An 8066-nucleotide genomic window follows, 5' to 3' on the forward strand; every position below is an offset into this window, starting at 1 on the left:
TATACCATATTAGTTTGGAAGTCATCTTCTTTTCAAACAGAGGGGCCTGAGAGGCTAAATAACTCACATACAGTTCTGGTTGGAGTCAGTGTCTGCCTTTACACATTTTGTTTTTCTTTTCCTTGTGTATCGTCTTAATAGACTCAGAAGTCAACAGGTTTGAAGTCACCTCAGGTTCAAAGAGCTTTCCCAAAGCTCACCAGAATGCAAATAAGGCGTGTCACTTATTTTCTGCTTTGTTGTGAGAGGAGGGGCTTGCCTTGGTTCACAAGCTGGGAGGCTGTGGGTCTGCTCTGACAGGGGAGATGAGTGGTTGCAGCTGCTGGGGCAAGCAATGTGGCTTGCTCACATCTTAGCGGCTCAGCAAGCAAGACTGGGCTATAATTTCTAGGGCCTGCCCTTAGTGGCCTATGTCCACCACTTAGGTTTCAGGTGCCATAACCTAGAGTGTTACCAGCCCTCTCCCTCACTCTACACCTTGTTCTGACTATCTTCTATTACTTCCATGATGGAAGGATGAAGTTTTTTTTTTGGTCCAAGAGTTCTTTGTTCCTTTGATGCAAATGAACTTTAGTCTTTTTCTGACATTCTACCCTTCTACCCTTCCCCCTTTCTCCATTTGTGCCACTACTTCTTCTAGGGACACTCCCCAAATCCGAGGAGGTAGAGAAAGCTGTGTCTAGCATTGCCATCTTGGCTTATCTCAGAAATCCATATCGGTACCATGCTGTCCAAACACAAGGCTGGCCCTGACAGCCTTCTATAACTACTGCAGTCCATCTTCTGAAGAGGCCTCCAAAGATGTCAGACTTTAATATCAACTGCCCAGAGTTCAGTCTAAAGGGACATCAGCTCATCCTTCTTGCTTCATTTTCCTTGGCTTGTATCATAGCTTGGATTTCCGTATTAGTGAGGGTTTTTCTGACACTATAACAAAACAGTCAGAGATAGCTCATAAGAAGAAAAGGTGTAAAAGAGTAAACAACAACTGGTAATATACAAAAAGAAGAAGAAGAAGAAGAAGAAGAAGAAGAAGAAGAAGAAGAAGAAGAAGAAGAGGAAGAGGAAGAGGAAGAGGAGGAAGGAGAAGAAGAGGTGTGCTTTGGTTCACGGTTTCAGAGGTCCTACTTCACAGACAGTTCTTTCAGCCTATGGTGAAGTGGAGTAAATGTGCTCACCATAGGGAGGCTGGGGGAGAGGAAGGAAGGGTTGGTTCTGTTATCTCTTCCCAGGGTGTGCTCCTATCCCTTACAGACCTCTGCAAAGTTCCACCTACTAAAGTTCCAGCACCTCCTAAAGGCACCACCCTGAGGACCAAGTGGAACACACGGGCCTTAGAAAACTGACCAAGACTGTAGCAATTCCATCCCAGATTTCAATCAACTGTTTTCCTTTTTGATAATCACTTAGCTTCTTTTCCTATTGTTATGATAAAAGTGCTCTGACAAAAATCACTTTAAGGAGAAAGTTTATTTCATCTCACAGTTCAAGGTACAGACCATCATGGTAGAGAAAGCGAGGCAGCAAGGCAGTGGGAGCTTGAAGCACAATTGAAAAAGGCTTGCTGGTGCTCAGTCCACCCATCTCATTTATCTAGGGTCCCTGCCCTGGGAAGAGCCCCCCCCACATTGAAGATGGTTCTTCCCACATCAATTAACACTTTCAAGATTACCTCTCACAGGAATGCTTAGAGGTCCATGTTCTAGATGATTCTAGTTTCTGTCAGGTTGACAATTAACACTACCCATGACAACTCTACCCTTTATCAGTTTGATACCCAAACACAGTGGGAGTCATAATCTTCCACTCATCTGTGTAGGCTTAGGACTACCTTATAAGACAAAGAGCATTCAGTTCAACTTTAAACGTCCCCAAAGTCTGACAATTCCAACACTTTAAAGGTCTAAAGTCATTTACCTGAGCTTTTTTAAAAAATATTAAAAATCAAGTTACATATTTCCAACATATAATAGAACAGAATAAAAATCGCTGTTCCAAAACGAAAGATTCGGAGCACAGCAAACAACAACAATAACAACAACAACAGCAGCAGCAGCAGCAACAACAACAACGTGTAGCAAGACAGCCATACCAAAACAAAACCAAGTTCTAGAGGAGAAAACAACAAGTTGTGCAGCTGCGTATTCGGCATCCAGGACATGCGATAATGCTGGCAGGGTCCGCCCCTCCAGTTCTGCCGTCTGTGACACACACAGATGCTCTTCTAGTTAGCTGCTTGGCTTGGTGCCCGAGGCGCTCTTTGGTAGGTGTTCCATGGTCCTGGTATCTCCAGTATCCTGGGATCTCACAGCAACTTAGACTTCATCTTCACAGCTTTGCACAGTGGCCTCTCAAGGCCTCTTTGTAGAGACTCTAGCCTACCTATCCCCTGCTTGAGCTTAATTTCTGTCTAAATCTAAGGAGCAGCGCTCAGGTCCACACGTGTCCTTTGCCTCGCATGCCTCTAAAACCAGTATCATGTGGCTGTGACTGCCAAGCTCAGTGGACAGCTGCGGACAAAGCCTGCCCCCACCAGCCATGGCGATGTGCTGGCCCCGCAAGCACTTTCCCCAAGGAAAGGGACACCTGCAGTCCAGACTTTCTTTTTTTTTTTTTTTTTCCAGAGCTGGGGACCGAACCCAGGGCCTTGGCTTGCTAGGCAAGCGCTCTACCACTGAGCTAAATCCCCAACCCCCAGACTTTCTTCCTCTAAATTAATTTGTATCTTCATAAGACAGGGCCTGCAAAGGGTGAGGTTTTCTTCTCAGCACATCTTTCTTGTCTGACTACAGCAGAAGTTTCTCTTCAATGGTCTGATCTCTCATCGTTACGGGTACCCTCTCAGTATCAGCCTGGTGAGCTCCTGCCCTGAAATTTCTCTGCCAAACAAGTTGGTCCACAGTCTTTATTCTAGATAGTGGCAAACACGAAGCCATATTCTTGGTCAAATTATCATGAGGATGAGCGTTGGCCCAGTCCATGACAGATTCCTCGTTTCTCTGTGAAGTAATTGAGCTGGGTCCTCATTTATCCTTTGCCTTTCTGTCTCCTACTCTCCCCCTAAACCCCAAATGGCTCTGTAAATTCTGTTGCCAGCATTTTAGGGCTTTCCCAAAATATTAAAAATCAAGTTATACATTTCTAACATACAATAGCACAAAGTAAAAATTCCTGCTCTAAACACTTCTATAGTTAGCAACGAAATAGTTCCATGCCTGAGAACCTTGTAGGTTCCTCACCACAGTGGCTCCACTCCTTGGTATCCATTTGCCTACCTTGGTTTCTCTTCCTGTTGCTGTGATAAAATACTCTGACAAAAACAACTTAAGAGAGAAAGGGCTTGTTCTGACTCACAGTTCAAGCTGCAAGTGTACACATGGTACAGGAGGCAAGGCTTCCTTGACCCAGGAAGTGGTCCTGCCCAAAATTAAATGGGTCTCCTCACATCAATGAACACAGTTATGACACTCCTCCACAGGCACCTCCCGCATGACTGTCATGTTGATGGCACTGTCCCCAAGTACTTACTCAAGGAAATCCGATCTTTTAAACATTTAATAGTTTTCCTCCTCTTCTGGGCAAATGTGAACTATTTAGAGGAAGTCTTTTTTTTTCTTTTCTTTTTTTTTTTTTCCGGAGCTGGGGACCAAACCCAGGGCCTTGCACTTGCTAGGCAAGCGCTCTACCACTGAGCTAAATCCCCAACCCCTTAGAGGAAGTCTTATATGTTAAGCAGTTCTCGCCTGGTTGGCATGGAGCGGAGAGGGCGAACAATCTGACAGCTTTAGTGTCTCCATCTGCACCCGACTGTGACCTGGGGACTCCTCCCTGTCTTGCTTCCTTTCCTTGTTTACAAATGAGTATCTGACTACTTAAAACCCAGAAAGAAAAAGAAAGCAAGACACGTCTCCAGAGATTGAAAAAGTTTCATTTTCTATTTATAGAAACCAAGGCCCTCAGGAGATGTTTTTGAATTATTGTAGTCTCTCTCTCTCTCTCTCTCTCTCTCTCTCTCTCTCTCTCTCTCTCTGTGTGTGTGTGTGTGTGTGTGTGTCTGTCTCTCTCTGAAGCTAGATAAACAATAACATTTTGAATGGAAATGAATTCCCACCCACACCTGTCTGTGTCACACCGGGGTCAAGGGAGTGATGTGAATGTTAAGCTGAGCTTCTGGAGCTAAGTGTGGGCTCAGAAGGTTTTACAGGAGACCAGGCATCTGGTCAGCTTGAGGAAGCGGCACGCAATGCAGTTCTGCCACATTTGGGGGCTCAGAAAATACCTGTGGGTTGCCTTAGGCTGGATTACGCTATGTGCATCTTTCAAAGCACGCCGGGGGTTAACTGTGGACATGCCTGCATTTGCTGTCTCTCTGAGCCCTGCTTTGCAGCTCTCCCTGCTGTTTAGCTGCAGGAACAGGTGAGAACAAGACTTTCTAGTTTGGGGAATCAGCTCTCGGGGTGTTAGGTTTTCATGCTCCTTGACGACCCTGACAAGTTTGGGTTTTCGAGAACAAGTTCAGGTCAGAGCCTGCGTTTCTGCCTGCTCTGACTTCCTTCAGATTTCCATGGGCTCCTGACCACTTTATCCCTCGTGCCTGGCAAGGTCCTTTCTGGAGGATGCTTCCAGAGTCTCCTCTAGTAGAGTTCCCCTCAGGGCACGGCCCCCCAAACCCTTGCCCTCCTCCAGAGATGTTCCCATGCTCAAGGACCAGGAGACCGTGACTCATGAACTACAAGAAGTCCTTGGCACGCGCCTTGCTGGCTGAAAGAAGATTAATGGCCCAGAGATTGTGTTTGCTAAAGGAGGAGGGCATAGACAATGAATGGCAGCAAGTTCCTGCTGGGAAAACACTTACCAGCCTGTGGGGGAAGCTAGCCTCGGTTTGGCAGAACAGTGGGCTCAGGCTCACCCAGGTATTTGAGGGTGTGTGCGGGCTAGCATTGGAGAAGGCAGCTGGGTGGTTATACCTAGCCTCACGGAGCATGCATCCGAGGGCTGTTCTTCAAGGCGTGCCAGTCACTCATTTACGCATTCCTGGTCTTCAGTATCCATAAGGGCTCCCAAGGTGGCTGAGGTCGCAGATCTTCAAGTGCCTCATGGGAAATGGTGTCACCTTGGCATACTTCCTCCACACTCACTTCAGATACTTTATTCACCTCAATGAAGGGCAAAATAGAGTAAACGAGAGGTAAGATATTCTATATTAACAAAAGCTACTCACAAAGAAGCCAACATTTCTATACATAGACAATGAAGCAAAAGCTAGAAGTGGCAAGCTTGTGATCGTTTTAGGACATAAAATCCCTTTTCTTTTCTAAAAATAATTTAATAATAAATAAAATAATTTATTAAAATTATAAATAACAATTTAATTATTATTAGATTAAATAATAAATTAAATAAATTAAAATAAATTTTAAATAATTTATTTTTACTGAATATTTTATGTATTTACACTTCAAATGTTATCCCCTTTCCCCCTCTCCCGTACCCCCTCTCCCTCCCCTTGCTTCTATGAGGGTGCTCCCCCTCCCATCCACTCACTCTGACCTCAACCCCCTGGCATTCCCCTACACTGGGGAAAGGAGCCTTCACAGGACCAAGGGCTTCTCCTCCTATTGATGCTGGACAATGCCATCCTCTGCCACATATGTGGCTGGGGCCATGGGTCCCTCCATGCGTACTCATTGGTTGGTGGTTTAGGCCCTGGGAGCTCTGTGGGGTCTGTTTGGTTGACATTGTTGTAAATACTTTTTCATATAGGTGTCTTTTAGTGGTTGTCACTTATCAAGGTAAAAATGGAATCAGTCTTGTGATAGTGCTGAGTTCATCTAATGGGAACAGGAACTCCCTGGGAGGGCAGAGGCAGCTCCTAAAGATGCCTCGAAATGGACTTGAGAAGAGTACGGGGTTTTAGCCAGGAAAAAGTGCTGAGCAGTTCCAAAACATAAAACTGCGGTCAGGTGACATCTTGCTTGGGTACTTTAAATCATTTCTAGGTTATATGTAACTCTACTGTAAGTACCGTGGAGATAACTATTCTGCTGTACTGCTGTGCTAATGTCCAATGATGGTAAGAAGTTTGGGGAGTAATTCTAAGACAGACTGCACATGCTCAGTACAGTCAGGATGCTGTTGTTTTTTTCCAAATATTTTTCTTTGGAGTTTTGTTGAATCAGTGGATGTACAGTAGAGAGGGCTGGCTGTTTGTTATGAGTCCTTTCCCTGTTAGATTCTGAGGTTAGATCTGTTCCTTAATGGAGCTGACAGGAAGGGCTGCTTAGAAGGCAGGCACTGGGGGTTGGGGATTTAGCTCAGTGGTAGAGCGCTTGCCTAGCAAGCGCAAGGCCCTGGGTTCGGTCCCCAGCTCCAAAAAAAAAAAAAAAAAAAAAAAAAAAAAAAAAAAAAAGAAATGGAAAAAAAAAAAGGTAGGCACTGTACATCAAGAACAGCTAAGCATAAACGGAGCAGTGTGCCTCTGACACCCAGAGGCTGCAATTCGTCACCCGGGGGCAGTCAGGGTTCAGTTCACATGGATGGATCCAGGCCAGGCCGCATGCTACCTGGAGAGCCCAGTGCCCCGATTCTGAGGTACAGGTCCACCAGAGCCACTTCTGCAGCTGGTTCACATCTCTATTTTCTTCTCAGCGCAGGGCCTCTGTCTCTGTGTTGATGCTAAAAGTCTGCTGGAGCCTGGCGGGCCGCATCTCACCGCTTTCTCTAGCAGACTGACTTTTAACTTTCTTGGCTAACAGACCACTTTTTAGAAGAACGACTTTGGGGGTTGGGGATTTAGTTCAGTGGAAGAGCGCTTGCCTAGCAAGCGCAAGGCCCTGGGTTCGGTCCCCAGCTCCGGAAAAAAGAACTTTGTCCTTTAGTCAAACATTTTGCCTGTACCTGTTGAATTCTCAATGCCTTTGTCACAAGGTGGGCCATCCAGTGACCTTGACTGTGGGACACTGGCATCGCCCTGTAGTATCCAGGCACAAGGACAAAAGAGCCTCTTGGAAGTCGCCTCCTGGGAAATGCTCAACAGAGCTCCCCCTACCCACATTCACACTGGCTGAGCTGTTCGCCTTCCAGAGCTCTTGCTACGCTCCGAGGAAGTGAAAGAAAGGCCAGGCTGTTGCACTGAGGGGGTGGCGCCATGTCTGTTTTTGCCAGGGACTGGCTTAGTGATCCTGGACAGGTGTTAAAAAAAATCACTCTTCAGTTTCCCCATCTGTGAACCGTTGAGAATAACTAGGCTTCCAATGGGTCTGGGTCGTGCAGGAACAAAGTCAGGAGGAACAAAGTAGAGAATCTGGCACACCCCGTAAGGCCTGTGTAAGTAGGCAGGGCCATCCGTGACTACGTGACTATGGCAGCCCTTGTGCCTTGCTTTCTTATCTCTCAGGCCCAGGACAGACTCCCTAACCTTGACCTTGAGGCTTGATGTTGAGTCCGTTACCTGGGAGAACTGGATGGACCAGGCAGATCCACTCACATGGTAACATCAAGCATCTCAGAGTGAGAGGTCCGGAAGCTGATGCTTCAGAGCTGCGTGGTGTTAGCCATGACCTGACCTGTCATCTTTCCCTCAGGGCTCTGGGGAACTCAGGCTTACTCCTGAGTCTTTGTCATGGACTGTGAAACGGATCGGATCGCGCAAAGTAGCAGAGAGGCACCCTGCTTCCTTTCTGCAATGGTTCCTGGTTTCTCTCTGTTTGAGCTCCACACACCCTCTTCCCTTCTCGCTGAGTGGGACATAGGGAGGGTCTCCGCTCTGCTGGAAGGCGCCTGCGGATTGGTTTGCTATACCTGTTGCCCCTAATTTATACAACTTCGACTTTAAAAGAAAAGTTTCTCAGGCAACAGCTGGACAGAGAGGCTGGCGGAATCTGGCAGGGAGCCAGCTCTCCTCAGCCCTGGCTAAGTGTGAGGCTTGCTTTGCGAAAGTACCAGTCCCGTGACGAAAATTCTAGCTGGCCCACAGCCTGCACACAGGGCTGATGTGAGGCCTGGCCCCATGTGTGAACGCAGCCTAGATGACCTATTTGTTCTTGGCTGACTAGAGATGGCACAGT

This window comes from Rattus norvegicus, chromosome 5 (assembly GCF_021556685.1).
Source record: "Rattus norvegicus strain SHRSP/BbbUtx chromosome 5, alternate assembly SHRSP_T2T, whole genome shotgun sequence".
NCBI classification, from domain to species: domain Eukaryota; kingdom Metazoa; phylum Chordata; class Mammalia; order Rodentia; family Muridae; genus Rattus; species Rattus norvegicus.